The following is a 13990-nucleotide window of genomic DNA, read 5'->3' on the forward strand; positions in this document are numbered from 1 at the left end:
TCCTGGGAATTATGCCAGTTGGGATATGCAAAGTATATTCTAATGCTATATGAAAGTAGCATATTTCCCTGATATTTTCTGTGTGTCCTGTTATTGCCCCACAGTGTTTGAAAGCGTGTTTGGGGAGGTATAGTATACAAGTCACTTGGTACTTTACTAAAATTGTGTGTGTGTGTGTGTGTGTGTGTGTGTGTGTGTGTGTGTGTGTGTGTGTGTGTGTGTGTGTGTGTGTGTGTGTGTGTGTGTGTGTGTGTGTGTGTGTGTGTGTGTGTGTGTGTGTGTGAAAAAAATCTATTTAACTATACAAAAGTGTCTATTATTTATTAAAAAAGCCTACATTTAGCCTATAATAGTAATAATCCCCTCAGAACAGGGCATTACTCGCCAATAATGCCCTGGCTGGGTTAAAGTCCCTCGGCTTCGCCTCAGGCTTTCAACTCTTCCAGCCAGGGCATTATTGGCCAGTAATGCCCTGTTCTTCAGGGATTATTACTTAATTATAGGCTAAAGCAGTAAAATTCCGGGCATTATTGAAAACCCTGCTCTCTGATTGGTTAAAATTCCGGGCATTATCCAATCAGTAATGCCCGGAATGTAGCAGCTTGCAAAGTGCAGTTTTCTATGGGTTTATTTCCAGCCAATCAGCTTTCAGAACAGCTGAGACAGGGCAGGGGATTGGTTTGCTTGAAGTAAAAGCTCTGAGACAGGGCAGGGGATTTGTCAGGACGTATCAGCCCCGGGTTGACTCCTCCCCCTCCCGAGCTGACAGGTTTTCTGAGCAGATTCAGTTGATTTGGGGAGAGGGGGGAGAAGAGAGATGGTGTATGCAAAGAAGTAAGTGGCTGTCTGCAGTTTCTTTGTGGCTGTAGTTTGTGTGTGAGTGTGTGCTGTTGTGTTGTATAGAGCTCCAGTGTGTGTCAGTAGCAGTGTTTATGGGTGTAACATGTGTGTGTAGCAGCAGTTTGTGTGTGTGTGTGTGTGTTTGTGTATAGAGGTGCAGTGTTGTGTGTTGTGTGTGTAGAGGTGCTGTTTTGTGTGTAGAGGTGCAGTGTTGTGTGTGTGTGGGGTGTGTGTAGAGGTTCTGTGTTGTGTATAGAGGTGCAGTGGTGTGTGTGTGTGTAGAGGTGCTGTTTTGTGCTGTGTTGTGTGTAGAGGTGGGGGGGAGTGCAAAGTTTAGTAAGTGGCTGCATTTTTGATTGTGTGTGTGTGTGTGTGTGTGTTGTGCTGTTGTTGTATGTGTAGCAGCAGTTTGAGTGTGTATAGAGCTCCAGTGTGTGTGTGTGTGTGTGTGTGTGTGTGTGTGTGTGTGTGTGTGTGTGTGTGTGTGTGTGTGTGTGTGTGTGTGTGTCAGCAGCAGTGTTTATGGGTGTAGCATGTGTGTGTAGAGCTGTTGTGTGTGTTGAGCTGTTGTGTGTGTAGAGCTGTTGTGTGTGTAGAGCTGCTGTGTGTGTAGAGGTGCTGTGTTGTGTGTGTAGAGGTGCTGTGTTATGAGTGTAGAGGAGGTGCTGTGTTGTGTGTGTGTGTGTGTGTGTGTGTTTGGTGTGCTTGTGTGTTCTTTTTAGGTACTACTTGTTTCTTATTATACAATAGATCTCTTCTGTCTAAACTCTCAGCTTTTATAAGAGCATTTTTAATGATCCTTTCTTCATAGTTCTTTTCTCGGAACCTATTTTGGAGAAAGGCTGATTGTGTGTGAAAATTATTGTCATCCGAACAATTTCTCCTAATCCGCCTTATTTGTCCATATGGAATATTTTGTAACCATTTTGGATGATGGCAGCTAGTGGTGGATATATAGTTATTGATATCTACACCCTTGAAAAAGGTCTGAGTTTTTATCAGTCCATCCTCAATGTAAATTTCCAGATCTAAGAAATTAACCTTTTGTTGACTATATTCACATGTAAATTGCAAATTAAGTAGATTGTCATTGAGATATTCTGTGAACTGAATAAGACCCTTTTCGTCCCCCTTCCAGATAAATATGATATCATCTATATATATACGCCATAGGCACAAATTCACACCTAGCTCCGCAACAGACCATATATGGTCTTCTTCCCATGCTCCCATAAACAGGTTTGCGTAGCTAGGTGCAAATTTTGTGCCCATGGCAGTGCCGCGTCATAGATCCCCTCGAACAAGAAGTAGTTGTGTTCTAAGATAAATTTGATGCCATCAAGAATAAAGTTAGCCTGTTCATTTGGCATCTCTAAATCTTTGGCTAATGCTCTATCAACTGCTTCGTGTCCGTCTCTATGATTTATGCACGTATAAAGTGAGGTGATATCACAAGTGACCAGAAACCATCCCTTTTCCCAAACTTGATTATCTAAGATACGTAAGATGTCAGTGGTATCTTTAAGATAAGAAGGGAGTTTTTTTACATACTTTTGCAAATAGACGTCTACTGCACCGACACAATTTATTCGAGCAAAGACCCAGTTTGTACCTGGCAGATACCTGGAATGCGCCGCTCCTCACCTCTGACAAGCCCCGTTGCGTTTGCCTTCCCAGCCTGGGTTCATGCCTGGCTGACGAGCGGCTGATCTGTTAAATGATAATGATTAGGATTTAATAGGCTGCAATGCTTCGCGTGTCTACCAGATGGCATAAATTCATGAATTGTAATGTAGTATATATATATACTGTGCAGTATTGCAGCCAGCAGGAATAACATGCTTCAATTCCTGCCTGGAAAATACCTCAATGCACTCGGGCAGAAAACAGTCACAAACCTCAATACACCCGGGTATACCCGAATTCGTGGGACTAGCCGAGCTCGAATAAAGTGTGTCGCCAGTGTATATAGGCAGATAGATGGGAAGTCAGGGAATCTATGCCTGCAATTATGGGCCTCCCAGGGGGGTTAACAATATTTTTATGAAGTTTAGGGAGGTAGTAAAATATAGGTCTTACAGGATTGTCTCTATATAGAAAGTTGTATTCTTCTGTGTTTATTACTTCTTCCATTCTACCCTTATCCAACAGAATTTTAAGTTCTTTCTGAAACTCTAATGTAGGATCTTTTTTCAAAGGTACGTATGTGTGACTATCTCCTAGAATCCTTTGAGACTCTGCGATGTAATCCTTTCTATCTAAAATAGCCACTCCACCCCCTTTATCGGCTTGTTTTATAACTACAGTAGTATCTTCCTGTAGAATTTTCAGAGCCTTTCTTTCAGTGTTATTTAGATTATTGTTAAATCTTTTTTCAGATTTAACTAGTTTCTCAAAGTCTTTTTGAACTAGTTGCGAAAATACATCTACTGCTGCGGCAGACTTTATTCTAACAAATCACTGGTTTGTACCTGGCTGGTTCCTGGAATGCGACACTGTTCACCTGGAGCATGCCACGTTCCCAGCCAGGGGTCATGCCCGGCTGACGCGCGGCTGATATGTTAATTTATAATGGTTCAGGATTTAATAGTGCATAGAGAGAGAAAAGAAACCTAGTATATAAGCACTCTATTTCACATCTAAATGTATAGTGAATGTTTTAAAATACTTTATTTGTACCAATAAATAAAAAAATGGGGTTTAAAATAAGATATATGTCAAACAGTATGTGACTGTCATTAGTAACGTAACTCTGGTAAGTTACAGTAGGTTGATAGAACATATGGGGAACCCTTATGGATATTCGGGATCCTTTGCTATTATACAGCTGCCTATTAATATAGGACTAGGGCCGTCATCGGGCCACTGCTCAGAAAACCGTTCTGTCCCTTTTTGAGTGGATCAAAAATATGTAATCATTAGCTATAAAATGCTGTATTCATCCGCTATATGCGTGATTGGTGCAAAGACAGCTGGCAGTTCCCTGGCTGTGTGTTAACTGATAGGGTTAAGCTAAAGCACTAGAGAAAACCCCTTTGAGAGTTTTCTTCCCCAAATCACCACTAGCCTACAAAGGGATATTGTTATGCTTCAAAGTAACCAGGTATCTCTCACTAGTAAATAGTCAGGCAATGACAGCCCACCGGGTACTGAATCTCACTGAGGGCTAAATGCGGAGGAATAATTGTAATTTCCTCCGTGGTGGTCTAATACCTGGTCTCCTGTAAGGAGATAGGGCCTTATTCAGAAAGCCTCGATAAGGCCCTCATCGAGCACTTATCGACCAAAATGGCTACTGGTATTCAGCCTCGATAAGTGCTCGATAACGGCCTGTATCGACGCAAAATATTTATCTCCATCCGAAATTCGCTGACTGAGCAGCGATCAGGCCCTTATCGACCATTTTCGGAGGGTTGATAAACTCCCGCTATTCAGAGACCCACGAGTCGGGTGTCGCGGCCCATCGCAGCCCATCGCAGGCTTAAAAAACAATTTTCTCCCCAAATCCACTTCCCCACAAAATTGTTGGGCAATTGGTGGGGAAATGCCTCGATGAGCTGCGATGGGTCGGGACTAAGAAGAAATCAGGCCCCTTTCCTGCCTCGGATTGATGCCGGGGGTCTCCGGAGCTGATAGCCATTAATAGCAGCTCCGGACCCCCCCGGCATGCATCCGAGGCAGGAAACATGAATGTACAGCAACTTCATTACCTTAGCGGCTAACCGCTAAGGCAATGAAGGGGTTAAACACCCGTGCCAGGCTTACTGTAATAAACATACAGTACAATACAATACAGTGGCTATCGGGGGTGGGTGAAGGGGGAATTTGGCCCTTAGTGGCTGTTTAGGCATTGCGGGGGGGTTGCGGGGGGATTTAACCCCTTCATTACCGTAGCGGTTAATACCGCTAAGGTAATAAAGGGGTTAACCCAACCGCTACCCCCCCGCAAGGTCTAAACACCCATCCTTAGGGCTAATACCCCCTTCAATCACCCGTGAGGCCTAAGCACCCACCCCAGACTGACTATACCCACCCTATACCCATAGAGTAGTATAGTGGTACATCATACCCATACAGTATAATAATAATATGGGCATGATAAGCCTCTATAGCACTCAATGGGCACCCTAATAAAAATACAGTAATACACAAGACACACAGTAATAAAACCTAACTATACTCCCAAAAAACACACTTCACTAAATAAAATCAGTAGCCAGCTAATCCAATCAATAGAAGCAATTACAACATCAACAATGAATTAATTAAACCATTACCCAATCAAACCAATTAATCCCTAAAGCAACTCAAAATGAATAGTAACACTAACCAATGTAAACAATGAATTAATCCTACAGTAATTAATGCAACCATTAAAAGACAAATAAATACATTAAAACTATCTCTGAAGTATCCATAAAACACATTAGCTAACATAATATAACTTTAAGTACAAGCGAACACCAATCGCAAACCTTTTAATACATTAACCATAAACAAACAATCACATCCACATCAATAACAATCGAGAAATGCCCCCCAAATATTGGCATAATAATGTATTAATCTGTACCCGAAAGAGGTACAGATTAATATATTATCAGTCAATGTGCCTCCCCCAAAAAATCAAAAAACACACCCAAAAAATAGACCTGTAAAAAGAAACATTTACAAACATAGAATATCTTACTTACCATTAGAAGCGGTGGCCCTCCGACTCCCGGGGTAACAGGAAGCTCATGTACCTTGAAGGCCTCCAACAGCATCCGATGCCATCCTCCATCAGGATCCGGCTCAGGTACCCCAAACTTCTTTTTTCTTTCTTTAATCACCGTCTTCTATCTTCATCTGTAACCATATCTTGTTGTTCTTTATCTTCTTTCTTCATCTGTCAATCCATAAAACCCCATGTTAAATCCCAGCCGATGCTGTCTCGTCGGCTTCTTGGGCTCAAATGAGGCGTCACGGCCTTAAATATGGCTTGTGACGTCACATTTACCCTCACAATGGTTAACAGCCACCTGATTGGCTGTTAAAACCATGTGCAGACTAAAAAAATTTTTTTCTGTGACGTCACTTAAAGGGAATGATGCCAGCCAATCAGAATGGCTGTGCTTCATTTACCTTTAACATGACGTCAGTAAATCCAAGATGGCCGCTGTGTCACAAGGTATTTCAGCCAATCAGAGTGTGGAATTGGTCCCCACGATCTGATTGGCTGAAATACCTTGTGACACAACCTCTACACTATTAAAGGAATATATATTTAAATAAATAAATTTCGGGCGACATTTCCGCTGGGAGAGGCGGCTCTCTCAGAGCTGCTTTTCAGAGGCTCGATGCTCTCGCTGGCAGCAACTCGCCAGTTGTGGCCATTCTGCTATCACAGGTATCCGAGCCTTTCTGAATACCGTGATAGCAACGCCCAAAAAACATTCATTTGAAAATCCCTGGCGAATTTTTTTATGAATGTTCTCTGAATAAGGCCCATACTGTTTTGGGGTGAATAAGACCCTTATAACACTTGTCCAAGGTGGGCAACCGGCTGACAAAATATGTGCACAGTTAGATTCACATCAAAATATATCATCTGATGTCATATATTTTATCAAGCTTATGTGAGGGGTGGGGGGGGGGGTTAATTGGTATTGGGGCTGTCTATATTAGTGTATTACATACTGTGCAAGACAAATAGGGTGATGGAACAATTAATATACAAGCCTCTGCATCAAGAGGCACTCTTGTCCTTGAGCCTCTTGTGTCAGTGGTTGAAATCCAATTGATTTCTGCCCCAATTCACAAGTATGGTACACAGCATAGCAAATGAACTAATGGTTCAGATGTTCCCCCCTTCCCTCCTCCTTGCCTAGATTGGCAATAGTGTGTGAAGTGATGTTAGCCAGACCTTGTGTGATTTCTGTGCAGTGACTGATCAAGTACAGTTACTGCAAGCCAGTAGGTGATGAAAGGTATTTCACTCGCAGTGCGAGCCGGTCAAGGCAGTAATGTGCAGTTACCGATACCAAACAGCTGATGCAAGTTGCCTCTCATTGCAACACAGTGCCGTGCAGTGTGTAGCCCAATCTCGTTACCACCCTACACCCCTACACCACATAACAGATGTCTACGTGTGAGTATTGCACACATAGATGTTGGGAATGTGTATAGAGAAGGCAATTTCTGTGTGCACGGTGATCGGCAAAGGCAGGTAGATAAATCACACACTTCTAGCTCTATAGTGTAAAACAACTGGGGTTCCCTCACAAAGCTTCCGATCTATCCAAATGGCCAGATCTAGAGTATTGATCAATGGTATCTAAATCTGTGTCAATCACATAGTGAGACTACAGTTGGATAGTCCCCTATATCAGCGCTGATCATTGATATATCAGCGCTGATATGCTCGAGGGTATGCCTATCTGTGCAGTGAGCTTTTAGAAAAACAGCCCCATACAGCAGGACACTTCGCGGTGTAGTTATAATCCACAAAATACCCTTTATCTAATACACGGAGGAAGCTATATAGGAGGCAGCAGTAAAGCTGTCGGCAAATTGCTATGTTCAAAATAGAAAGCTTCCCCCGTGTGTATCAAGATATGGCCAACGCTTGCGTTTCACGTATGCACGCTTCTTCAGGGCTCGTAGGTGCACAGAAATCACACAAGGTCTGGCTAACATCACTTCACACTCTATTTCCAATCTAGGCAAGGAGGAGGGAAGGGGGGAACATCTGAACCATTAGTTCATTTGCTATGCCGTTTACCATACTTGTGAATTGGGGCAGAAATCAATTGGATTTCAACCACTGACACAAGAGGCTCAAGGACAAGAGTGCCTCTTGATGCAGAGGCTTGTATATTAATTGTTCCATCACCCTATTTGTCTTACACAGTATGTAATACACTAATATAGACAGCCCCAACACCAATTAACCCTCCCCCCCCACCCCTCACATAAGCTTGATAAAATATATGACATCAGATGATATATTTTGATGTGAATCTAACTGTGCACATATTTTGTCAGCCGGTTGCCCACCTTGGACAAGTGTTATAAGGGTCTTTTTCACCCCAAAACAGTATCTCCTTACAGGAGACCAGGTATTAGACCACCACGGAGGAAATTACAATTATTCCTCCGCATTTAGCCCTCAGTGAGATTCAGTACCCGGTGGGCTGTCATTGCCTGACTATTTACTAGTGAGAGATACCTGGTTACTTTGAAGCATAACAATATCACTTTGTAGGCTAGTGGTGATTTGGGGAAGAAAACTCTTAAAGGGGTTTTCTCTAGTGCTTTAGCTTAACCCTATCAGTTAACACACAGCCAGGGAACTGCCAGCTGTCTTTGCACCAATCACGCATATAGCGGATGAATACAGCATTTTATAGCTAATGATTACATATTTTTGATCCACTCAAAAAGGGACAGAACGGTTTTCTGAGCAGTGGCCCGATGACGGCCCTAGTCCTATATTAATAGGCAGCTGTATAATAGCAAAGGATCCCGAATATCCATAAGGGTTCCCCATATGTTCTATCAACCTAACTTACCAGAGTTACGTTACTAATGACAGTCACATACTGTTTGACATATATCTTATTTTAAACCCCATTTTTTTATTTATTGGTACAAATAAAGTATTTTAAAATATTCACTATACATTTAGATGTGAAATAGAGTGCTTATATACTAGGTTTCTTTTCTCTCTCTATGCACTTTTGTTCCTACCTAGTTAGCACCTCACATTGGTTCAAATCATTAAGCTGTGCGGGTATTTTCTGTGTATATTCAGGATTTAATAGGCTGCAATGCTTCGCGTGTCCGCTAGATGGCATAAAATCAGGAATTGTAATGCAGTATATATATATATATATATATATATATATATATATATATATATATATATACTGTATAACAACAACCCCTATAACCCCTAACATACAGTACTGTACACATACAGTACTGTATATGCACATCAATGATATTATGGGCCGGCGGGGGCGAGATGTGTTTGCAGCAGAGAGAGATCAGCTGCTCTCTCTGCGCAAACATCGGCACATTAAAAATTATTTAAAATACATTTTTATTCATAGTGTACATGTGCAGGGGGTCTCCGGAGCTGAACCGCGTTGGATTCAGATCGGGGGACCCCCTGCTTCCCGAGATACAGCCCCCTTTATGAGGTGCCGGTATCCCTCTGCATTTAAAGGTCCCGATCACGTGACCGCGGCCTGTAAACAAAGCAGACGGAAACCGGCACCCCCTAAAGGGGCCTGTATCTCGGGGAGCAGGGGGTCCCCGGACCTGAAACCAACGCGGTTCAGCTCCGGAGACCCCCTGCACATCTACACTATGAATAAAAATGTACAGTACTGTATGTTAGGAGTTATAGGGGACGGCTTCAAAGACAACAGCTCGCAAACGCCCCCATGTGTTTTTACACGGCATTGCAGTATTGCAGCCAGCGGGAATAAAATGCTTAAATCACAGCCGGGAAAATAACGCAATACACTCCGGGCGAAAACGATACAAAACCGAACATCACCGGGATATACTGAAATTTGCGGAACTAGCCGAGTTAGAATAAAGTTGGTCGCCTCTGTATATGAAAGTGGCATATTTCCCTGGTATTTTCTGTGTGTCCTGTTATTGCCCCACAGTGTTTGAAAGCGTGTTTGGGGAGGTATAGTATACAAGCCACTTGGTACTTTACTAAAATAGTCTCTCTCACATCTCTGGAGTGGAGCGACGGCACCTTAAGCTGTGACCTTGTAAGTGACGTCAGGTAAATCCCTGCGCGAGTTAACGGACCTGTGTAGCTATGCGTTGCTGGGGGAACACCTCTCCGGCACATCATGAGAACGAGCCGTCGTTCTAGTTAACACAATACGCTCTCCACCCAAAAAACATCACTTATCCGAAGGTTATTCAACTTTGAAGATGCACATTAATTTTTAATGACACGTTAATTTAGGTACGTGCTTTGTAAGTCAGGAATGGTCTGTGATTCTGGGCCTTTAAACGGCAGTGATGGTGATGAAGGACTTAAAAACTTTGGGGCTTCCAAAACAAAATCTATATATATGTAATTTGGATCATTTAAAAAAGGTTTTTCATTGACATGAGGGGCTTTGAAAAAGGGGGGAGTGGGCTGTTATGTCGTTTCTTTTACCCCCGTCATAATGCATCAAAACTTAATGCATAGCACTTTCCTGACAGAACGACACACGCACAGGGCAGGAGATAAAGGAACCAAGAAACGCTCAAATCTACAGTTACAAATGTTTATAAACATTTCAGAAGACAGATGCGGCAGGACAGGGATTATGGATTTACATAAAAGGTAACACGTTCACCGAGCCAAAATAACGCTAATGGTTTTGGTAAATGTTAGCCTGTTGTACAACGGGTACAAACTGCATAAAGGCTGCTACAGTAGGTCAACCAAATCTTATTGGCTAAATTATTCATATTATTTTTTTTAAAGCACCAGTTATCAAGACAATCTGACTAGTTCAATGTGGTTTACGTGGGCCTGCACCGTTAATGGATGAAAAGAAGAATATTAGTGAAGAGGTTTATATTTGCAAATAAAACACATATTGCTAGCACTGAAAAAGAGCTTCCCATACTATATATAGAGCTTTGACTGGTCTCTCTATACACATCTTTCCTCAGCCCTGTCTGCGTAAAAAAAAAAAAAAAAGTTGGCATAGATCTAATCTAAGTTTGAGTTGCACCTGCTGACATCTAACCTACTGATATAGCCAACCAGGTAAGCAATTTCCAGGCATTTATATTTCCCCTCGTGCTATTTGGAGGAGTTCAGGGCCCATGAGGAGTAGGTAGCATGGCTTGGCAACTAGAATGATTGGCATAAAAGCAATAATATCCGGTAGGTCGCTCATCAGGGCTGGGCAACCCCAGTCCTTATGGCCACCAACAGGTCAGGTTTTCAGGATATCCCTGCTTCAGCAAAGGTGGCTCAATCAGTGGCTCAGTGGAAGACCGAGACACCTGTGCTGATACAGGCATATCCTGAAAACCTGTTGGTGGCCCTTGAGGACTGGAGTTGCCCATCCCTGTTTTAGATGGTAGGTAAAAGCATAACAGGACTCCGTATAGCTAAATATTGCAGCAATGGGAGGCGCAAACTGAAATTATGGATAATCAAGAGTGGACAAGGAAACAAAACTAAAAAGTTGATTATAGCTTACACTTATAAAAGTATATGAATCTACTTTGTTGTGGGGGAGCCTAATACACTGCAATGCAATGTGAAGAAGGTTCCTCCTGCTCAGTCTGACGTAACCATTTGAGGAAGGGACTCTCACAGGACATGCCTGTAGCCATGTGGATTCCAGTGGGAGCCATTTCAGAAGGTTTGCAGGAAGTAGCCAAACTAGAGAGCCTGTTAACAGTTAGTTTGGTGACTTGTGGATAGCAACTCAATTGGTTTCACAACTCATGGCTCACTGGGTTAATACAGGCTACCACGGACAGAATTAAATTGGGCACAGCCAGATGCTCCAGAAGTGAGATTAGAAGAACCAATGCAAAAATATATGTTGAAACCAAACGGGCATCAATGAAGCCTGAGAATGTTATATTTCCTGAGGTACCCTGGCTTCAGTTTATAAGAATGACATTGTCAAATAATGCTCAAATGGTTAAAAACAACCCTGCACACCAGTCTTTTACAGCTAACACGAGATGTTGTACTGTATGCCCATGAGATATTTATCAATGTTAACGCTAATGCTAATGAAAATAAAGCTATATGTCAGTAGATATACAAATTATGTCATTTGCGTTATTCATTTCATTGCACGATTGGTGTTATTACCTTGGGCAGTTGTCACCATAAAAAATATAACAGGAATTGAGTTAATGAAGCCACTCTGGATAAAGATTATCCAGTTACGTGCACCAGTTACACAAGATACTTTTGTAATTTATAGCTTATAAAGTGAAGAGGGAACCATTTATTTTGCAAGTGAAAGTACAGTATATAAAAAAAAAGAACAATGTAAACAATCGTTGAGGGCTTCCTATTCATTTCATACCAAACCACACTTGGCATTGCTTATACGTTATGTGGAACCACAATTTGAGGGATTTCTAGATCCTATTCTCCCAGCTCAAGAAGGTTAACCCCTGTTCCTCCAACAAAACGATTCAGACACGGAATTCCTACGTAAATGGAGAGAGAATAGTCACCTAATATAAGTCTTCTCAGGGCCACCTGAAAGCTAGCACCACCACTCATGCGTTAATACTGATTGGCTAGAAATACCCCCTCATCTAGTTCTCTTACTAACCACTTATTTGTTGGCGTGTCTAGGAATGGCTAATAAGAATAATTGGTCATATCAAACCAATGGCTTTTAGGAATGCAGTTTTGTAAAGCGCAGGGTTACGATTTACTGCAGCTGTCGCGGTTTACCAAATTTAAACCAGAGTGAAATCGTCTAAGCCAGAAGAAGGACAACTGCCTTGTCTGAACCCAAGAGAAGAAGCCGTTTGGTAGGAAGAACAGTTAAGTTTGTTAAAGCTGCAGTTCAGTCTTTTTTTATTTATTTTTTTTTATTTATTTTTTAACTTCAATAGTTTCATGTGGGCAATCTCTAATTACCTAAAGAACTGTATAGCTGCAGGTCAATTTGTTCTCCATGTATTGATTGGCAAAATTTGGTGACATAATTAGTGAAGGGATCTGTTTATATTCTGCTTCAGTCCGTCAGTGGAAGCTCATGAATATTCATGAGCACTCCTGCACTGACATGTGCAAGAGGGAGGGCAGGGCTGACAAAGGGGTGTGCCAGGGCTTGTGCCTCTGTGTTTACCAGGGAAGAATCAAGTTCAATAGTAGTGCCACAGGAGGAAGCCACAACCGCCATATTAATGACCAATTGGTTAACTGAGGAAGAAGTTCATAAGCGACTTGAAAAAATTAAAGTAAATAAGGCACCTGGCCCCGATGGCATACATCCAAGAGTTCTCAAGGAGTTAAGCTCAGTAATAGCAAAACCATTATATTTAATATTCAAGGACTCCATTTCCACAGGCTCAGTACCACAAGATTGGCGTAAAGCAGATGTGGTGCCTATATTTAAAAAGGGAGCTAGATCACACCCAGGGAATTACAGACCTGTAAGCCTGACTTCAATAGTAGGGAAACTACTTGAAGGTTTAATACGGGATAATATTCAGGAATACCTAATGGAAAATAAAATTATTAGTAATAGTCAGCATGGATTTATGAAGGATAGATCTTGCCAAACTAACCTTATTTGTTTCTTTGAGGAGGTAAGTAGGAATTTAGACCACGGTAATGCAGTTGATGTGGTCTACTTAGATTTTGCAAAGGCTTTTGATACGGTTTCACACAAGAGGTTGGTGTACAAAATAATGAAAATTGGACTTACACTACCGACACACTTTATTAAAGTGTGGCCGGTTCCGCAAGCCGGGAGATTTCCCGGCTTGCTAGTGGCCACCCCTCGGCGTGCCGCGCGTCATAGACGCGCGGTCACGCGTCTTCGGGAGCCAGCGCCCCCTGCACGCGCGTCCAGGGCTCCCCGAGGGAGCCCTGGTGTCCCGCGATGTGCGGGACGGCGGCAGGGGGTTCCGGGGGACCCGGCGGACCCGGCAGCGGTAGGGAGAGCGCCCCGATCGGAGGGCGCTCTTCCGCTGCTTCGGCGCGCGCCCGTCACACTCGGGCGCGCGCCAGGCTACTGCTGCGGCCAAGAACGGGCAAATGCTCGAATAAACTTGGCCGCAGCAGTAGTAATAATATATGCACCTGGATTGAAAACTGGTTAAAGGACAGACAACAGAGGGTTGTCATAAATGGAACTTTTTCAAGTTGGGCTAAAGTCGTGAGTGGAGTACCTCAAGGATCGGTACTGGGACCCCTGCTTTTTAACTTGTTTATTAATGACCTTGAGGTTGGGATCGAGAGCAAAGTCTCCATCTTTGCTGATGATACTAAATTGTGTAAGGTAATAGAATCAGAGCAGGATGTAATTTCTCTTCAGAAGGACTTGGAGAGACTGGAAACGTGGGCAGGTAAATGGCAAATGAGGTTTAATACAGATAAATGTAAGGTTATGCATTTGGGATGCAAGAATAAAAAGGCGACTTA

General features: G+C 42.6%; 1 long non-coding RNA gene across 1 annotated transcript; it reads left to right on the forward strand.

Annotated features, from left to right (window-relative positions):
• The first annotated feature begins 768 nt into the window (after positions 1 to 768).
• On the forward strand, positions 769 to 10372 carry LOC142483939 (uncharacterized). The gene is made up of 3 exons (XR_012797509.1): positions 769 to 834; positions 2992 to 3038; positions 10063 to 10372. It is a non-coding gene; the product is annotated as an uncharacterized LOC142483939 (long non-coding RNA).
• The last annotated feature ends 3618 nt before the right edge of the window (positions 10373 to 13990 follow it).

Source organism: Ascaphus truei, unplaced genomic scaffold (assembly GCF_040206685.1).
Source record: "Ascaphus truei isolate aAscTru1 unplaced genomic scaffold, aAscTru1.hap1 HAP1_SCAFFOLD_399, whole genome shotgun sequence".
Classification (NCBI taxonomy): domain Eukaryota; kingdom Metazoa; phylum Chordata; class Amphibia; order Anura; family Ascaphidae; genus Ascaphus; species Ascaphus truei.